Here is a 19,326-nt window from a genome sequence, read left to right as displayed (position 1 = left end):
ACAAATCCTTTTCTGTTAAGTTCATACTTGGTCTCAAACACAACAGAAAAAAGCTTCACTTGGGGAGGTTCTTCCGGGGTTCACTCAGTCTGGCCCCCCTTTGGTTTTCATGCTGTTACTCATACCTCTCCTCGATCCCTTGCCTTTCAGAGTTGTCAGGCTCTGCCTCCTTATTGACCAACTTGGATTCTCAATCTCCGTTGCACGGTTGTTGGATTTATCTTCAACCTCTGATATACAATCGGAGTGGTCTCTTCCAGACGGTGGCAATCAATATAGGTCACCTCCCAACCCCCAGGGTTCACCAGTGTAGCTCTAGACCTGACATTGCATTTAATATCGACTTGTGTGGGCCTTGATTTTGCAACTTCATTTAAGTACTCACCATGACCTGGGTTTCAGCATTCACTTGGGTGAATGATGTTAATTAGCAAGTTGTTCTCAACACTTTGATCTGTAGCTTCATATGCGGTTTGCGGCGATACTGCAATTTTGAAGGTTCTCCAGAACGTGTTTGCTTGCTGATGGCATCCCACGGTTGCAGAAATTGATTTGTGGCTTTCTGCACTGTTGGCTCCTTACCACTTGGGTTGCCCTCACTTTGAGTGTCAACCTTCGGGAGCTTTTCTCTTTTTGTAACCACTAACTGTGTTGGTGTGTTTTATTTTTTATTTGTTTTTTTCATTACACGCATAATACCAGCGAGTGGTTTCTAAGTGCGGGATAGAGATTCGAACCTGTGTTGCGCCTCGTTGTCTTGTTTCCAAGACAAATGCGTTGCCCCTGAGCTATCCTTCCTCCATTTCATGGTCCCCAATGACAGAATTTCAAATAACCTGGAGGGTAATTACAGTGCATTTGTGTGGCTGTCAAGCCTACAGGATCCCACTGGTAGAACTCTCTGGGAGGCCCACCATGTAGCAGCTGCACAAGCCTATAACTTATGGTTTGATCCCATAAAGGGGGCAGGGGCTGGTTCATCCAACTCACCACGTTACCCTGATTGTGCATGTTACTCCCCTATTACGAACGTTTTTAAAACTCTGGCCACTTTTTAATGATTGCTCTGTTGGAACCTTATTCTTGGACAAATTCTTGGTAAATGTGGTGGTTGTGCAACTCCACCACTTTAAAGGACTACTTTACAGAGCTAATCAAACAGGCCCATCCTGTTCCTTGGGCACCAGTGGGCCCCTCCACCATCACTTATACCAACACCAAAAATGTTTTCTGCTTCTATGCCAGGTAAAAACAGAAAAGTGTAACAAGGTACTTAAAAGTTAAAGGGACGCACACTGCGCTTAGGTAGGCTGGCTACAGGAAAAAAAGGTACAAATAAATTAGCTGTTCTTCCTGCACTGGGATCCATAGGGAATGCCCAGTTTGCCCCAAAAGACCTGAGTGAAGTGAAGCTATCCAGCCCATCCAGTAGTCTGCGTCCACACGAGATATGCTCAGACAATGGAGGGGAAGTTGCCGGAGGTGAATATTTCCCTGAAATTAGGTATAAGAGTAGAAGTATCTTTTAACCAACTTTTAGTAATATAAAAGAGGTTGAGTAATTTGATCACTAATATCATTCATTGGATGCAGCTGACTATATAGGAGACACTGAGGAAATATGATGTCGACTGTGATGAATACAGACCCTTATATGAAGCTTGGACTGTAATGGGGGTCTTAGTGGAAGTAGAGGATGACTGAACAGAGATTGGAGGAGTGCACATATTCTAATTACTCATACACGCTGGCCTGTTACAAGGACATATCAAGCTAGATCAAAACGTTGCTTTCAAGTTGATGGCTTTTTGCTAAGGCACCCTACAGGAATTCAATGAAAAGCAATGTGATCAGGCTACGTGACCCTTCTCAGCCAGTCCAAACCACCAAGGTGGCAGTTGTTGGAGACCTAGAGCAAAATGGTGGACGCTATGGTTTAGCTTAACTGCCAGTGGTTGCAGAAGAAGGAAACCAATAATTCTGGGGAAGCTGGAATATGGTGGTCGTCGTCCTTCTGGCAAGTGAGCACGCGCATCCATCAGTCTCATCAGGGCAGAGAAATGCAGGTTGGGGTTGTGAGGTATCAACGTTGCCAATAATCTGGGCAACAAGGACTATATGTGAATGTATTTATCTTCTCCAATTCATCTGGCCACTGTGCCTGTATACTAAAAGATCAGTGTATGTCGATTACCTGTAAGCTGACCAAGGGGTAGTGCAAAAACCGTGTGGAATGGTAAAATTATGGTATAAAAACATCTACTGCCACCAGTTGGTTATGGACACATCGTGAAACCAACAGAAAGCCATCTGTGCCCCCCCTACCGCCCTCCTCTGCACAGGCTCCTTCGCCCACTGTGCCTGCCTCCTCTGCACAGGCTCTCCCTTGTCCACTGTGCCTTCCTCCTCCTCTGCACAGGCTCCCTTGCCTTGCCACACTGTCCTGGTTCCTTTGTCGGCCTCCACCATCCGCCACTATCCCACTGGCCCTCCTGCCACTCTCAGTGCGGTGGGGGGGGCACTGTCTCCTGCGCCCCCCTGCAGTGATCCTCAAAGATGGCAAGCTGCTCCACATTGCCACGCTCAACACCCGCTCTGCTGTCAAACACACGGCTGACCTCTGCAACCTGTTTGAACACATGGACCTTGATGTGCTCACCATCACAGAGAGATGGTTGACACACTCCTCCCCGAAGGCTACAAAATACTCTCTGCGCCCAGGCCACAGAAGACTGGCAGGCGGTGTGGGTGTGCAGTGGTGCTGATCTTCCCAGAATGGATACCTGTGTCCGTCATCCCTACTCGGGCATACTCCTCCTTTGAGTGCCTAGTCTGTAGGCTCTCACTCTCCTAAATCTTCTCTCCTTATGGCCACCTTCTATCGGCCACCAGGACAGTCCACTCTCTTCCTCTCAGAATGGGCTGACCTGGCCGCCTCTCTACTTTCCTCCTCTTCTCAACTCCTCCTGATGGATGATCTCAACATCCATCTGGACTCTCTCGACTCCTCAGGACCTTTCTGCAAAATGTGACTCTCCCTCTCCCTCTCTATGCTACTCACTGGCTCCACGCGCACAGTGGGCCACACTTTGAATGCTCTCATTTCCACTGACATCCCTCTCTATCCCTCTCATTACCTCTTTCTTGGACCGACTACTCTCTTCTCTCAACAAAACACACCTGAAGCTCTCCTTGCCTCTTGCAGCGGCACACCCGGCACGGCCACTCTGCTTCAAAGTCACCAGAACCATGAACAAAGTGACAGTGGCTGCCTTTGCCTCCACCTACTCTCCCCTTCCCATACCTGCGTCTGACTCCCACCCAGACACAGCCCTCGCTAACCTCAATCTCTCTCCAACACTCTTGATCTTGCCCCTGTCATCGGGGTCTGACTGAAGCCTTCCAAAAAGTGCAATTCTTGGTACGACTCAGATCTGACTTGTCTTAAACGCCAGTGTAGGGCAGCTGAGCGGGAATGGAATTCGTCGAGTGGACCATCTGACAAACTGACCTGCTGCCTCCTCAAAGGCAGTATCGACTCTGCATCCGCTCCAAGAAAAGTCTTTATTCATGCCTGCATCTCCGTGGCATCAAACATGGCCAAACTTTTCAAAGTCTGCAAGGAGCTGGCCAATCCTGTAGCAGCCTCTTCTTCGATCACACCCATCCAGGACCTTTGTCGGCCCCGACTGCTCACTTCATCACAAAAATCCAAGATATCCTTTCCTCCCTCTCTTCCACACCACAGCATACACCAACCCTGGAGCCTCCCTCCCCGAGGAGTGAGGAAAAGATCAGCAGAACAGAGTGAGCGAGAAAGAGTATAGAAAGTGAGGATGGAGGATCCGTAAGGAGGGGCAAGACGTTAGAAGGATATGAAGACGAGACAGAGGAAATTAAATTTGAGCTGGGAGTGAAAGGAGAGCCAACCTAGTGAGGTGAGAGAAGAGGATATGGAGTTGTGAGGTGAGAGAAGGCAGAGAGAGCGGAAGGCTGAGTGGTAGACAGATTTGAGGGGGGGGATAGGTGAGTGGAGGGGGGTCCAAACAAGAGAGTGGAGCAGTAGAAAAGTTTGGAGAAGATGAGGGAGGTTAAGAGTTTAGTAGCATGAAAGGTTAGGAATGGTCGATGTTTTTTTTTACGGATGTTATAAAGGTGAAAGCGGCAAGATCTGGCAGTAAGAGAAACGTGGTTAGATAGAGAGAGATGGGAGTCAATGTAGAGACCAAGGTTACGGGCATGAGGAGAGAAGGAGAGTTGGGAGGGGGAAAAGAGAATGAAAGGAGGGGAGGGAGGGGGAAGTGTATTGGCAGGGAAGAATAGGACTTTGGTTTTGTCTGTATTTAGAGTAAGGAAGTGAGAGGACATCCAGGATTTAATAGCGGAGAGGCAAGAAGAAAGCTTATGGTGGATGTCAGGAGAGGAGAAGGAGGGGTAGAGCTGGGTATCATCTGCATATAAATGGTGTGGGATACCAAGGAGGAGATGATGGGAGCTAAGAAGGAAGTGTAGAGTTGGAAGAGAAAGGGGCCAAGGACAGAACCTTGGGGGATGCTGTGGTTGAGAGGATAGGTAGGGGAGGTGCAGCCACCCCAGGAGACTGCAAAGGTGCAGTCTATGAAGGCCTCATCCAAACATGTGGACCCATGCCCCTCCAAAACCCTTAAGGACGATATTGACACCATTGCCGCAGCCTTGGCTGATTTCTACAATCTTTTTCCAGTGGGGTTTTCCCAACTGCTCTTAAGCACTACCTTGTGCACCCTCTGCTTAGGAAACCCTCTGCTGACCCCTCCATTCCAGCAAACTACCACCTTATCTCTATCACGCCTTTCCTGGGCAAACTCCTTGAGGTTGGCTATCTCTCAGCTGTCCCTCCACACTGAATATATTGGTTGCCTCCATGACCATCAGTTTGGCTTTAGAGCATCCAGAGGCATGGAAACTGCTCTTCTGAAAATCGTGAAGACCTGCTCTCATATCTTGACATTAACACTCAACTCTGTCCTCATTCTCCTTGGCCTCTCCAACATCCTGATTGCACTTGTCTGTGACACCCTGGGAGTCACAGGTCAGGCTCTGATGTAGGTAACCGCCTTTCCCCCGCGCGCTTGCGTCCAATGCAGGAGTGGCTCAACAGCCAGTGGTGTCAGGCCAGCGGATAATGGGACGATTTAGTGGTCGTCCCGCCAGCCCTCGTTCTCTCTGTGCGGTGGTGGTCGAGGGACAACCTCTTGAGGAGGAAATCCTTCACCACCCCTGCAGTGGAGGCCACTGTCACGACAGACGCATCTCTCACCAGGTGGGGAGCTCACCTCCTTCAACAAACAGCACACAGAGTTTGGTCGACAGACATAGCATCCAACCACATAAACCTGTTGTAACTATTAGCAGTGTTCAAAGCACGAAAAGCTTTCCAGACACAACTGCAGTGAAAGACGGTCCTGATCCTCACGGACAGCACCACAGTCATGTACTATCTAAACAAACAAGGGGGCACTCACTCTCCAGGGCTATGCAAACTGTCCCAGAACATTTGAAGTGGGCTCTCAAACACATGTTCCTATTGTCACATGTTCCAGTAGAATTCAATCTTCTGGCAGACGTACTCAGCAGAGATTTTCCACTACCAATGGAGTAAGAATGGCGATTGCACAAAGACATCGTCTCCAGCGTTTTCGCAGAATGGGGTTTCCCGGAGATTGACTTGTTCGCAACTCTGGAACGCTCCATGCCAAGATTACGCCTCCGGTACCTCCAGAACCGTCCCAAGGGGAACAGACTCTGGATAACATAGTCAGGGAAATTTGTTTACGCTCCCCCCTCCCTCCCCGATTCCCCTACTCAACAAGATAGTGCACAAGATGCACCAGGAACAAGTCATGATGATACTGGTCGCCCCCATGTGGCCCGCCAACCCTGGTTCGTGCATCTGATGGAGATGTCTCTATCTCCTCCAGTGAAACTGCCTTGCCCATACAACATGTTGTCACAAGACAAAGGGGAGACTCTTCACCCACCCCCGCAGACATTGAAATTAGCGACCTGGCTCCTGAAGTCATAGAGTTTGAGCACCTGCGGCTCCCTCAAAGATGTATGGACATACTCAGGGAAGCAAGAAAACCTAACACTTGATACTGCTATTCCAGTAAGTGGAAACGGTTTGCCATCTGGTGCAACTCGAAGAGCATCAACCCTATTGATTGCTCTCCCACACTCATTGTCTTGTACGTGACTCATTTACTTGACTCAGGCCTAGTCTTTAACTCTCTAAAGGTTCACTTAGCTGTGCTTTCAGCCTACACTACTTGACAACAAAGAGTGTCATGGTGGAAAATACCAGTTATTAAGGCTTTCATGGAGGGAGTGAAGAGAATAAACACTCCCATTTCTAACCCAGCTCCCGGATGGGACCTAAACGTGGTGTTGACTAGACTTATAGGGCCTCCTTTCGAGCCCGTGCACCGAGCGAGTCTTAAAGATCTCACGTACAAGACTGCCTTTTTAATAGCTATTACTTCCATCAGGAGAGTAAGTGAACTACAAGCGCTCTGTTTTAGACCCTTTTGTGACAGTTCAGAGATAAGGTGGTTCTGTGCCCTCATCCGAGGTTTGCGCCTAAATTCATTTCAAAGTTCCATTTAAACCAATCCATAGAACTACCAACATTCTTTCAAAACCCTTCAAGCATGGGAGAAAGAAACCTGCACACACTTGATGTATGGAGCGCAGTCATGTTTTACATGGAAAGAACTCGATCACTAAGAAAGACTAATCTGTTTTTTGTTTCAGTGGCAGCAGGCAGAGAAGGAGACGCAGTTTCAAAATCTACGATCTCTAGGTGGATTGTCAAATGCATCACACTCTGTTACACTCTTGCCAATAAAGAACTGCCCTTCAAGCCTAGAGCACATTCTACTCGAGGCACTGGGGCTTCCATAGCATTCATTGCAAATGTTCCCCTGGAGTCCATTTGCAAAGCGGCATCCTGGAGTTCTGTACGCACCTTTACAATACACCATTGCCTACACACTCATTCTAGGTCTGATTCTCAGGTGCGACACGCAGTACTAAGACACCTTTTCACTACCGTTCCTTCTCACAACCCACCTCCAACTCTGGGTACTGCTTGCTAGTCTACCCTATGTACAGCCTGTGATTCTAAGTAGATTAACAAGCATCAGAAGACATGCATTACTTACCGTAATAGCATTTCTGATGGTTGTATCTGCTTAGATTCACATGTGCCCACCCTCCCCTCCCCCCCCCGCTCGGATGCAAGGAACATAGACGTCTTGTTACTTTCTCTTTTCTGTACTCACTCACAGTAGTCTTAAGGCTCCCTCGCGGCAGAAAAAATACAATCGGAGGGACCTCAACGTGTGCAGGATTTTGGGTACACTACACGTCCCGTAGGGATAGTATTACAGGCACGCCCATGTCGACGTCCCCTTTCGATTCTCGAAAGACAAGATGCAATACTTTGCAGATGTCAGACTATATGCACAGCATGTGAATCTAAGCAGATACAACCATCAGAAATGTTATTACGATAAGTAATGCATGTCATCCCACTTCTCTGCTCCTGTGACTCTTTAGTCACATTGACAACCCTACAGTTATGGCTGATGGTAGTGGATGTTTTCTACCAACTATTGTGCTATTTTTTTTTTTACTGCAGACTGTATTCAATCACGGTTGTGCACTATAGGGCCACCTATGTTCTCGCGCTCTGAAACACTTGTGAACGAACGCAATATAAATAAAATATTTCATTTCATGGTGGCTCCTTTTGCTATTTCTCGTGTGGTTGTCTTTTATTAGTGCATCTTCTACCATTCTGGAAAGGGGGGGTCTGTCTGTCTGTTTGTGCGTTTTGCCTTTGGCAGGAACCTTTGGGTCTCCCCGCCTAGGCTTCAGTGTGTCTGGGCAAGCAGGTAGTGGGGGAGGAGTTTTTCACTCCCCTGCCCTTTGTCTGCCGAGTACCTGAATGGAATTCGTTCCCACTGGGGCTGTCCCAATTGGACAGCCACCCACCCCTTTCAGTAAAATTCTGTGAGTTTGCAGAGAAGTGTGTGGGAAAACCGAATAAAAGGTGAGGCTCCTGAGATGAAAGGCAAGTCAACCACTGGAACAGAAGAATCAAAGCTGAAGACCACTGCAGATCCTTCCAATCACTGTGAAACGACCACTGCTGTCCTGACCCCTTTTCTAAACGACGGAGGAGCTCCAAAGAGGACTCCTCCTTCCCTTTGGCTGATAGGACCAACCAGCTCTAAGATGAACTACAAATTGAGCCCTCTCTCGAGGTGCTGTGCCTTTATAGAGCTGCAGAATGTGAATATCAGTAAACCCCTGGCCCATTTGCAACGCAAAGTCTTTGAGAGGCTGAATCCATCCAGAACTTTGAACTCCAGTTTGGGAGCTCCAGAGGCACGATACCACTCATCGAAGTCCTCTCACCATAGTGCAGGAATACAGTCCTTTATTGGTGCTGAGAAAAAGGCCCCAATACCTCAGACAGACCAAGTAGAATGAAGAGAGCTGTCCAAAGGGTCCTCTCTCAAGACTGCTGCTGAGACATCCCATGCAGAGTCCTTCCTTTTATCAAAAGACGGAGGAATCTGGAGACCGCGTCCATCGCTACTGCAGAGAGGAGAATACAGCTAAACTTGCATCTTCTAACCTTAAGGTACTGTGGGGTAAAAGGTATAACTTACCTTTAACCAAAGAGTCGCTCCAGTGTGAATGGAGTGAGTGAGGTGGCGTCTGGGTGTCGACCCTACCTCTAGCCCAGACTTGCCAGCTTGCTTCCCTCTAGGAAGTCCTTTTTGCAGGATCCTCCTAACTTTTGTTATATTGCTAAAAAACGTATCCTGAGGAACCTTTGCTGTTCTTCTACTTCGTAAGACTTTGGCTCCTCTCCTTCATTGACTTTTCCGTATAGTTGGGATTGGACTTTGAAAGTGTTAAAAGCTCTGAAAAGTATCTCTAGAAAGTTAAGCTATGCTGCTGTCTAGATAACCAACCTTTTTCCTTCTTAATGACTTCATCTGATGTGGTTTTGCTAACTAATTACAATTGCTGTATATCTGTAAATTAAGGCGAGTGCACGGTAGTACCAATAACACAGTAGAACTGTCATTAGTGTCAAACTCTGTAACAAGTGACACCGCAAGCAACTACTATTAAAGTAATCCCCTTAGAAAAGTTTTATTAAGAATTACTATGCGTTAGTAAATATTTATCTACCATCCATGTGCAAATAATGTATATTTTTAATATAACATTTAATGTGTAAGTGTTTCTTTGGACTATTGTACTTACTGGGTTCAGTGTACTTACCTACAGCTCACATCTTCCTCCTATGATAACACTGACTGCTGTGCCATTCTACCAAGATCCTTTGGGGGGGGGGGGGTACAGACTTATACTAAGCGTAGGGGACCTGTATAACAAGGGATGGTTTTATGAAGTCTTAACTCAAGTGGACTTTAGGAAAACTCCCCTAACCGCTACGAAGCATCGTCCTGCCCTTTGGATCCTGCTGCCTTGTCCATTCATGCCTCCCCTGAGAGTGGTACAGGCCGTGACTGTGAACCTGAACTAATCCACCTTTCCTTCTCTCCCCCTTGACAGGGAGAGTAAGAGGCTGGGGGCCTGGGGTGTTAGGAAAGATTTCTCTTTAGGCAGCTTTTGCTCCATTTATTCCTAAATCCTGTCCCCTTTACCCCATACCTTATGGGTGTCGCTCGTTAGGGATGGGAGACCGAACCTTTTTCACCAGAAAAATCATTCCCCCTTTAAATTTAGATGCGTGCTGCCCTTGGAGCATGTGCTCCTCTCACTCCACCCACTGGTGCCACTCCCCAGTCCTCTTTTCTGCGTCGACGGGAACGGACCGCTTTTACCAGCGCTCCTGGGTTAGGCCTCTGGCCTAGTTATTCCGGCAGGCTTCAGCAGGGGCCTAGCCTACGAGGGTCCCGTCCCAACGTCTGACCCACACGCCCTCTGCCGCCTTGGCCCTGACCATGGCTGGAAAGGCTGTACCGCGTGCAACGCTCTGACACTGTGCTCCCTTAAGAATAGACTAGCCAGGTGGAGGGAGCTCTTTGGAAGGTTGCTTCCAGAGGACCTGAAAGCATTTGTGAAGCAGAAGACCAGGCCCAAGGTAGGTGCACTGTTCTCCTCCGGACCCCGTAAAGGCGGCTCCTTTCCCAGGAAGTGCACCAGCGGGAGGGACATAACTGGTCCTACGACCAGCACAAGCATTGAGGCTGCTTCAGCTACTGAGGGGGTCGCAAGATCCTAGCGGTGATTCCGCGGAGGGACTGCAAGGATCTTTTATCGGGTCTCGACCCGAGGGGCTACGCCCCAACACTGGACTGATGTCTGAGTGGGTGCCTGTATGCAGCACTACCAGCTCCACAGCCGAGGGCACTCCACCTACCAGACCTTGCCTTGAGGTGAAGGGTAGCCCTCAACCTCCACCGCTCCGCGTACTGGAGGAAGCCGGGCCCAGCGCAGCAAGTACCACAATGCAGGCATGTGGCATGCAGCAAAAAAAATGGCCGCCGGGCCAGACAAAATTGCGGCTCACCCGACACAATCTCCCTTTGGGGGACCAGGTAGGGGAGTGAGTTTCCAGGTGGGACTGGTCAACGCCTGTCACTTGATGAACAGCATACCCATCGATATTGCAGCGCAGATACACCTCGCCCCATACAGCGAGACAGGGCGTGCATAGGTCTCAGCAACCTCATGGCCCTGCACCTATGCCTATTCCATCAAGCACTCCTCCGGCCTGTGAAGACGGGTTCTTTGTGAAGTTTCTTGCTCTCATGAGGTCCCCACAGATGGGGACCATCCTTGGGGATGTGATCACGAACATGCTGCGTCCGCTACAGCTGCTAGCACCCAAGGCCATGCCGCCTTTGGGTCCAACTCCCCCCCCGGGTCCAGCGCAGCCCCAGGCGCCGGCGCCAGTCCCTATGACACCGGCACCCATTCCTGTACAAGTAACGGCAGCCCCGTCCACACTGCTGCAGCAGCTCTGGCGCTGATAAGCAGTACGCCACAGCTTCCTGCGCCCAGCACTCCTCCGGCGGCACCCGACCAGCAAGCCACAATGGTGGACACATGAGGAGGAGGACCCAGACAGTCCATCAGCCAAAGCCTTTCACGAAGGTCTGGCAGGCCTGACTGAGTATTTGGGGACCCCACAGCCACAGGTGTAACAACCGGAGGTGTCGGTATTGGCAGAAGTTCTCTCTGACCCACGACTAGAACAGGAGTTCCACTGCAGAAGGATGTGGTGGCGCTTGCCAAAAAAGGATGGCTCAAGCCACATTCTACCCAGCCTACCAATCAGCATCTCGACCTTAAGTTTACGCAAACGGAAGGGGACCCCCTCTTATAGTCTGCGCACCCCCAGCCACACTCCTCTGTGATAGCGGTAACATCGCTCTACTCTAAGCCACTCTCGTCCTTGGCTACATCAGCCTCAGCATGCCTTGGTAAGGAGAAGATCATAGCGCTTGGAAAGAAAATCTATTCCAATGCCACCCTCTATCTGCGTCAGTCCAATGCGGATGCCATGCTGGCGGCGGTCAACCAGAGGCTCTGGCGGGAGATCGCTGACTTCCTACCAGAACACCCTGTGCAGAGCCAGGCTCACTTTAAGGCTGTGCTGGCTGAAGCCAAAATAGTGGTACAGGACATAGTGGAGTCCACAGTGGCTCACATTGATACCTCAGGTTGTGCCATCTGTATTGCTACGGACATGGGAAGGACGGCTTGGCTAAGGGCTAATAAGTTCTACCCTGATGTCCAGGAACGTATACTGGACCTTCCTTTCGAGGGGGGCGATCTGTTCCATTCAACAGACAAACTCAATAAGAAAAAGAACAGCTCACAGACTGCTAAGTCTTAATCGATCCTCACCAAGACCACCCCGAAGACAAATAGCCAAGCGCACCAGCGCTCAGACAAGGGTCGGTCCTACGGAGGCTTCGGGGGCTTCCAAGAGAGACACTCCAGACAACTAGACAGATCACCGAGCCAGCATAGGCGCAAGCAGCACAAGGCGGCTCACGGGGGCTTTTTCCAATCCCCCTCCTCAGCCCCAGCCTCAGAGGGCAAGAAATTGTGACACACCCATCCGGATCCATGAGTCTCCGATTGGGGGCCGGGGGGCTTGCCCTTCATGCTCACCGCTGGCGGACAAGGTTCTCGGACCCATGGATCCTCGGTAGTATCCACTGGCCTCAGGCTCCCTATCACTCCTTCGCCTCTGTCCTCCCCTCCACTCCCACAGATTGGTAGAGCAACTCTGTTGGCGGAAATGCGCTCCCTCGTAGAGAGTCAGGCAGTGGCGGAAGTCCCAGATGAGAATGTCCACGTAAGCTGCTGAACCCCGACAGTCCCCCTAAAATGTAGCGCACCAAGCTAATTTTAAATAGCTGAGCATGGTACACTCCCGGGGGAAAGGGGAATTGGATAAAATAAGAAAACACCAGATTATCTGCAAGAGAGAAAAGGCGAGATAATATGACTCTTAAACAATTGCACTTATATAACACCCTCTCTCCCCCATGCCACTTCAATATGACAGTTTAATGATCCATACCTGGTACTCCTCTACTAATTGCCCAGAGGAGCAATTTGCTTGCTTGTTAGGTGACAACACCACCACTCCTGAACTACTAGTCCAGCAATTATTTAAGTGAACAGCCTCCTTCAGTAAATTAGATACTATAGCTGCAAAGTTTTCAAATTGTTAGAAAACCTTGTTCGAGGGGATTGGGTCCTCCGACGTATTCCATATCTATGACAGGTAATCACCACAGTGGTGCTGCTTACCTGTCATAGATATGGAATACGTCGTCGGACCATACCATCGAAAGAACGTTACCAGGTAAGAAAGTAACTTGTTCTTTTCCCTGCCGCTGCTGAATGCCTGTAACTTCAGCTGTGAACTATTCGCATTGGAAATCCTGTGCACGCTTATCATGGCCTAAAAAGAAACTTGTAGCATAAGGCATGCTCTATATGAAACACCAATTTCTCACAAAGAGAAACAGGATACTCTAATCATCAAAAATTAACAATTGGATATTCAGTGAAATCACCATTCTGGTTTTGTTAGTTAGAAATAAAGTTCCAACTCCTGAAAAACCACTGCCAATAACAGTGGGGAAACACGTGTCGAGTTAGGAACTACTAAAGAAAAATTAAAAATTGAATTACAAGTGAATGTGCCAGAAACCAAAACAAAGAAAGTAATGGATTGTCATCAAAGCTAAGAACTAATAACCAAAATCAAAACCAAACTAAAATGTGCTAGAAAACACAGCAAAGGAATGGTTTATTTGCTGTAAAAACAACACTGAACTATCTTTTGGAATTTTATGACAAGCAAGAAATGTAAATCATACTGAACCAGGATTGTAATTCAAAGTGAAACAATAATTGAATTGATAAGGTGTGAAAATAACACTGAACTTGTTTTGTTTATCTGAATAAAATAATTAACGGTTTAGACTCACCTGTGGATACTTGACCAAATAGGTTGACTCATTTGAGTAAGTTATTCCCATTTCTTTATTTTTCTCAGTGAATCTGTGTGGCAGCCACACAGTAATTGGGAAATTACTCATGCTGACAACAAAAAGATATTAGATAATTGCTATGTTAGTACGCATTCTTAACAAAAAAGTAGTCGCCAGGGGAGTGTTTTTTTCTTAGGCTGTAATTTCTTTTATGTGAACTATTCTTTCACACCAATTCTTTTTTCTTTTACAGATGAGCCCTGTAACGTACCTTGTAATCCTTTTACACACAGTTCCTGTCATTACAGTTTGACTGATGAAAGATTTCCTTATAAGTTCAAACTATTAACACACTGACAATAACAAGTGTTCAGTCTCTTAAGGTTGCACCCCTGTTGTCAGCGTTTCCCTGCTTTTGCAAAATTTTAAGAGTCCTTCACAGACCGCACACGCATGCAATTTGTCTCCGTGTTAGTAGAGTTATGGTCGCCGCACACGCACTCCGTAAGTCTCCTGGTCCTTCAGAAGTCGCAGCGCTCGCGAACAGGAAAAAACACTCTGATGCAGGTTTGTTTTAACTGAATGATCAGTGCACGTTTAACAAACCGCAAGTACTGATTTAGTCACCTCGAAACAGTTGCTTTGCACCCAGTCTCCTGACGCCTACATAGCAGCACCAGGAAGGCTGACGCGTGCTTGCAAAAAAAGGGAAAAATATCCGCCGGCACTGAAACTTTACATCTGGGGAGCCGGCTTGCGTGCAAACGTAAGGAAGCAACGGAACATCGCACGTCACGGACTGCCTCTTCCCAGCTCAATGTTTGTAAGCAAGACGCTTGTGCTGCGAGAAAAGTTTAACTGAACCTCATGAAAAGGCAATTACTAACAGTTACCATCCATCTCCATCTCTATCAATAACTCAGGAGGGATAGTATTAGTTATTTACAACTGCTAATAACATTCCACTTAGCTTCTTGTCTTCATGTAAACTTGCTGGCTCCTTCTGCCATCTGAGCTCCTCCAAAAACTTCCTGAAAACAGTTTTTGCTTGAATCTGGCCTCTGGTGGGCCCTAAGAGGCCTAATTTACTGGAGCTGTTGACGATGAAAGGCAGTTTAGAATGCCCATTATCTGCCTTTTGTCTCTCCTAGCCAATCAGGGTGCCAGATGAGCACCTCCATCTTGACTTGGAAGATTCTCCACACACTGCATAGGAAAGGTTAAGGCCAAACCAAGCACATAGAAAGAAGCTACTCATACTTCAGCACACATTCCAAAAAACTAGAAAATCAGAACCTGACAGTCCTAGCCTCTCAGCAGGGTCTGGGCTTCTATTCACACATTTTCACCATACACAAAAAGAAGCAGGCTGGCCTGAGAGTTGTGCTGGACCTATCCACCATGAACCTTTCCCTTCCTCTCCAATAGTTCAAATTGGTTACCCCAGGGTACCAACACCTCTTGGGCAACATAACGGCATGTCTCATGGCAGTGCCGCATGCGAGGCTCAAAATGAGGCGAGTGCATTTGCACTTCACAGCCTCCTGGATTCAGGAGAGGGGTTCCCATGCGGAACAGGTCAGCATCCCAATTCATCTCCACCATGACCTAGTCTGGTGGAGCACTGACAACATCCTGCGGATAGGCAGGCCTGTCTGGCAACCAGCACCTCAGGTCATCATCACCACAGTCTCATCCCTAGAGGGCTGGAGAGCTACCTTGGGAAGCCAGTGTCATGGGGTATGGTCCTGTCAGGAGCAGATGGCCCACATCAACTGGCTAGGAATCACTGTCCTCTGGGTCATACTGCCCCATCCAATGACAGTCCTCTACCTAAGCCCCGCGTGTGGCAGCCATCTTCAGATTTTTATCTTACACTGTAGTGTTCGGAGTCCTCAAGTTGCTCTCCGAGCTATTTGTACATTTTTCCCCAGTTTTTTTCACTGGAAAGTTTTGCTTCCTCCAGAGCCTGTGTTCACTTTCCTCATCGGCCGGCAACGGGGGACCTGTTGTCTGCGAAGATTTGTCTGTTTCTGGAAGACTATCTTGGGCCGACTTCGCGCCCCCCGACCATGACTGAGGAGAAAAAGGAAGGAAGCACCTTCTTCAGGCCCTGCACCAAATGCAGGCTACAGAACGTCTTTGTGAGGTCAAACATCTACATTGTCTTTACTGCCTGCACCCGGACAGCAAAGAGGATGGGTGCAAGATATGCCTGGGCTTCTCGCAGAAGACCAAGAAAGATAGGCATAGCAGGCTGGCAACATGGCTCAATTGGAGCAAGGCCTTTGCTCTGTGCTCCGCGCAAGGGCATGTCTTGCCCAGGATCGGCCAGTCCGAAGAGCAGTCTCCCTCTGGGAAGAGATCAAAGTCCTGTGAGGTCGCCCATCCGTGTGGCCCAAGATGTGTCCAAGAACCGAAAGTCTGATTCCACCGGGTTTGCCACTGATGCAGGTCCCAGGTTGGATAGGCCGAGATCACCATTGCTGTCCGCCTCCATAGCCAGCCTGTCATCGAGCTCCTCCTCAAAGAGTAAGCTGTCTATCCTGGCCAAGTTACTGGAGAAATCATAAAAACGTAGGCCAGAGAAAGAAAAGGCTGCGCAGCCCAAGCAGGCTCAACCGGCGCCGACAAAGTCCTTGCGACAACTTAATCGACACCTGCTGTGACGAAAACGGCAGCCATAGGTGCCGATGCGACATGGGTGGCTCCTGTGGGTGCAAAGGATATCCCTGCCTCCAAGGCACGACATGGCTGCCGAGGCAGCAGCGAAACTGCAAACATCCTTAGGGGCTCGGGGGGATCTAGATAACTGGTTCAAAACCCTCAGAGAGGAAAAAGGGGGCAGGGGGCGAGGAGACCCCAAAACAGCCCCCCAAGGTTTGCATTCAACCGATGAACATCTCATCAACGAACGACGACAAACAGTCTGTCCATACGGTTCACAGGGACGACGGTGCATGGCCTAGCGCTCCATTGTTCCCTCGGGAGCCTAGGGACATATCCATGGCTATCCTGTCGACTCGCAAAACCCTAGGGACAGAGATCCAGCAGAGGTTGCCCCCAGCACCAACACATGTGGTGCCACAGACCCCTGATAATCCTCCACGTAAGAAGAGAAAGCGTCATCCAATGCCTCCATTAGCCTCAATCACATCGGGCCACAACTTTTCTAGCAGACCCGAATATGCACACACACTGAAGCCGACGAAGATGAGGATTTCGTCCCGGTAGACAATGAATCGATGCACCTGGATGCCCCTCATAGTTCCTCCATCGGACGAGGTGGGGATCATTCCACTCTATCTCCGAGCTGTTCCAAGAAAGCGGGTTTCTTGTATCAACGATGAGAGTCCATGAGGAAGACAATCAAGGCATTAACCTTTCTGGAAGACATTTGGGAGGAAGGTCCAGCCCTCATGAAGAACCCATGCACGGCTCCAACCAAACGACAGGTTGGGGAAGAATTATAGGATGCCACCCTCTGCGCCAAAGTGCTTGAAGTCACAACTGTCTCCGGACTCGGTAGTGTCAACTGCTGGAAGAAAACGTTCGGCTAACCCGGTTTCATCATCAGTACCCCCTTATAATGAGGGGAAGAAGATGGACGCTGTGGGGAAGAGTCATTTAAAGGCATGGTCTAGTAAAAAATGTTATTTAAAAAATAGATAGGCAACATAGAAAAAAAAACTAGCATTCTCTTTTTTAAAACTTCCTATGTAAAATTTTGAGCTATTCAAGCTCAAAATTCGCAAAAGCAAGCACATGGGCGCATCCATTTTGTGAAATGGATGCCCTCCTGTGCTGGCTTTTGCGGCACTAATGAAGGAAAAGCCAGCCAGCTGTAGTAAACAAAAGCTACCGCTGGGTGGCTTTCCCTTCATTAGTGATGTACGCGGAGGACGGGGACCGGAGACCAGAGCAGGAAAGCTGCAGCTGAATCTCGGTAAGTGCTATTTATTTATTTTTTAAAATAAGCTTTTGAAGCGACCGCAAACATACATACAACGTTATTGTGTTGGAAAACGCTGCGGTCACAAAATGGATGCGCCCATGTGCTTGCTTTTGCGAATTTTGAGCTTGAATAGCTCAACATTTTACATAGGAAGTTTTAAAAAAGAGAATGCTAGTATTTTTTTTTTTTATGTTGCTTATCTATTTTTTAAATAAACATTTTTACTAGACCATGACTTTAAACGGCTGACGGGGACCCGTTTTTTTGGAACTTTCTACACTCCAAGGGCGATTTTTCGTCAAGTTCACTTCTTGGAGGATTCCAGAAGACTCTTGGAGGCCTACACCACGTAGACATGGCCGAAGATAAAGGAGACTCGACACCTCTGTTCAGGATCTGCCCTGGATGTGGGCTACGGAACATGTACCTGGAGGATGGGCACTCCATGTGCCTTTATTGCCTACATTCGGACAGCTAACACATGGAGGAGGCATGTGCGCCCTGTAAGGACATGTCCTCCCGCACCATGAAAGACCGTCAAAAGAGGCTCGCCGAGTGGCTGGAGTAGAAGAACCTGGCCGCAGGTGAGCCCCGGCAATGTACTTCTCCCAAGAGAAAGTGTGAGCAGTCTTCTACGACATTTTTGAGGGCGCTCGGCCGACGTGGGCCCAACCTAAGGCAAAGCACTGCGAGTCCGCGGGCACCAGGAGTGCCGTTGGTACAGGCTCTGCGGCAGCCAGGCCGGGCGTAGCATCGCCGACGCCATCAACCAAGAGTTCGGCTAAGAAAAGGAAGTCGGACCACCTGGGTAAGCTTCTGGAGAAGGCCCGGTCAACCCCGACGGAGAAAGCCAAGGGGATGCGAGGCGTTGCGTTGACACTCCTCCCCCCCCCAACGGTGTAGGCCCCAGGCACGCCTAAGGTCATGAAGGCCCAGGTTCACCAGGCTAAGGCATCTATTGAAGGGGTGGTGGCGTCCCTGACGAAGGCCGCTGACGCGGGCCCAGGGGAGACAACCCTCAAGCCAAGAGTTTCCCTGCCCTCCCAGAGGGAATCGTCTTTCCTGCCCATTGAGAAAACACCAGTGAAGGCGATGCCAATCATCACCCCGAGGCCGTCGCCCGTGGCCGAGAAGAAAGGGGGCGAGTGGGACCCGAGTCCTGCCAGACTCGGACATCATCTCCGAGGAGGAGCTCTCGGGGCTGAAGAAAGGGCTGGACAAGAAATTTGTCGAGGCCATGTCCTACAGGGAGGACCCTGACAAGGCGGATGTGGAGACTGACGAGGGAAACAGACGAGGGGCGGCAGGATGGTGAGGAACCGGAGGACACCACGCCATTGCCCATGCTCCCGTCGCAGCCGCTTCCACCACCGACGGACATGTCGGCAGACATACTGCAAGCGCTGCACACCCTGTGTACAGAGATCAGGACAAGGATGCCCGTGCGTCCGGCGGAGGATCCAGCGGTGCCTGGACCTTTCAAGCCCACCGCCTAAGCGTAGACGAGTCCACCGTCCTCCACCCTGCCATTCTTCACCTTCACCTCCACCTCCATCCCCTCTGCCGAGGGACGAGACGGTGCTGACGACGACGGAATGGACCTCTCGTCGCCGGCACCCAGGGCTTCGCCGCCCGACGAGATCGGCTCGTTCCACGCCATGATATCGAGGGCCTCACTTATTTCAGCTGAAACTTGAGGAACAGAAGGAGGGATTCCTGTATCAGTGCCGAGAGGCCAAGAGGAAGACGGTGCGCTCAATCACACTGTTGGAGGTCATCTGGGACGAAGGACTGTCCTTCCTGAAGAAACCGTCCTCGGCT

At 49.3% G+C, this 19,326-nt stretch overlaps 1 protein-coding gene across 2 annotated transcripts in view; it reads left to right on the top strand.

Annotated features, from left to right (window-relative positions):
• TTC3 (tetratricopeptide repeat domain 3) overlaps positions 1-19,326 on the top strand; it is a 2,698,168-nt gene that overhangs the window by 673,349 nt on the left and 2,005,493 nt on the right. The window lies entirely within an intron of this gene.

This window comes from Ambystoma mexicanum, chromosome 7p, assembly GCF_040938575.1.
Source record: "Ambystoma mexicanum isolate Mex_15411 chromosome 7p, UKY_AmexF1_1, whole genome shotgun sequence".
Classification (NCBI taxonomy): Eukaryota; Metazoa; Chordata; class Amphibia; order Caudata; family Ambystomatidae; genus Ambystoma; species Ambystoma mexicanum.
The sequence above is the reverse complement of the archived record's forward strand: the minus strand, read 5'-3'. Positions and strand labels throughout refer to the sequence as shown.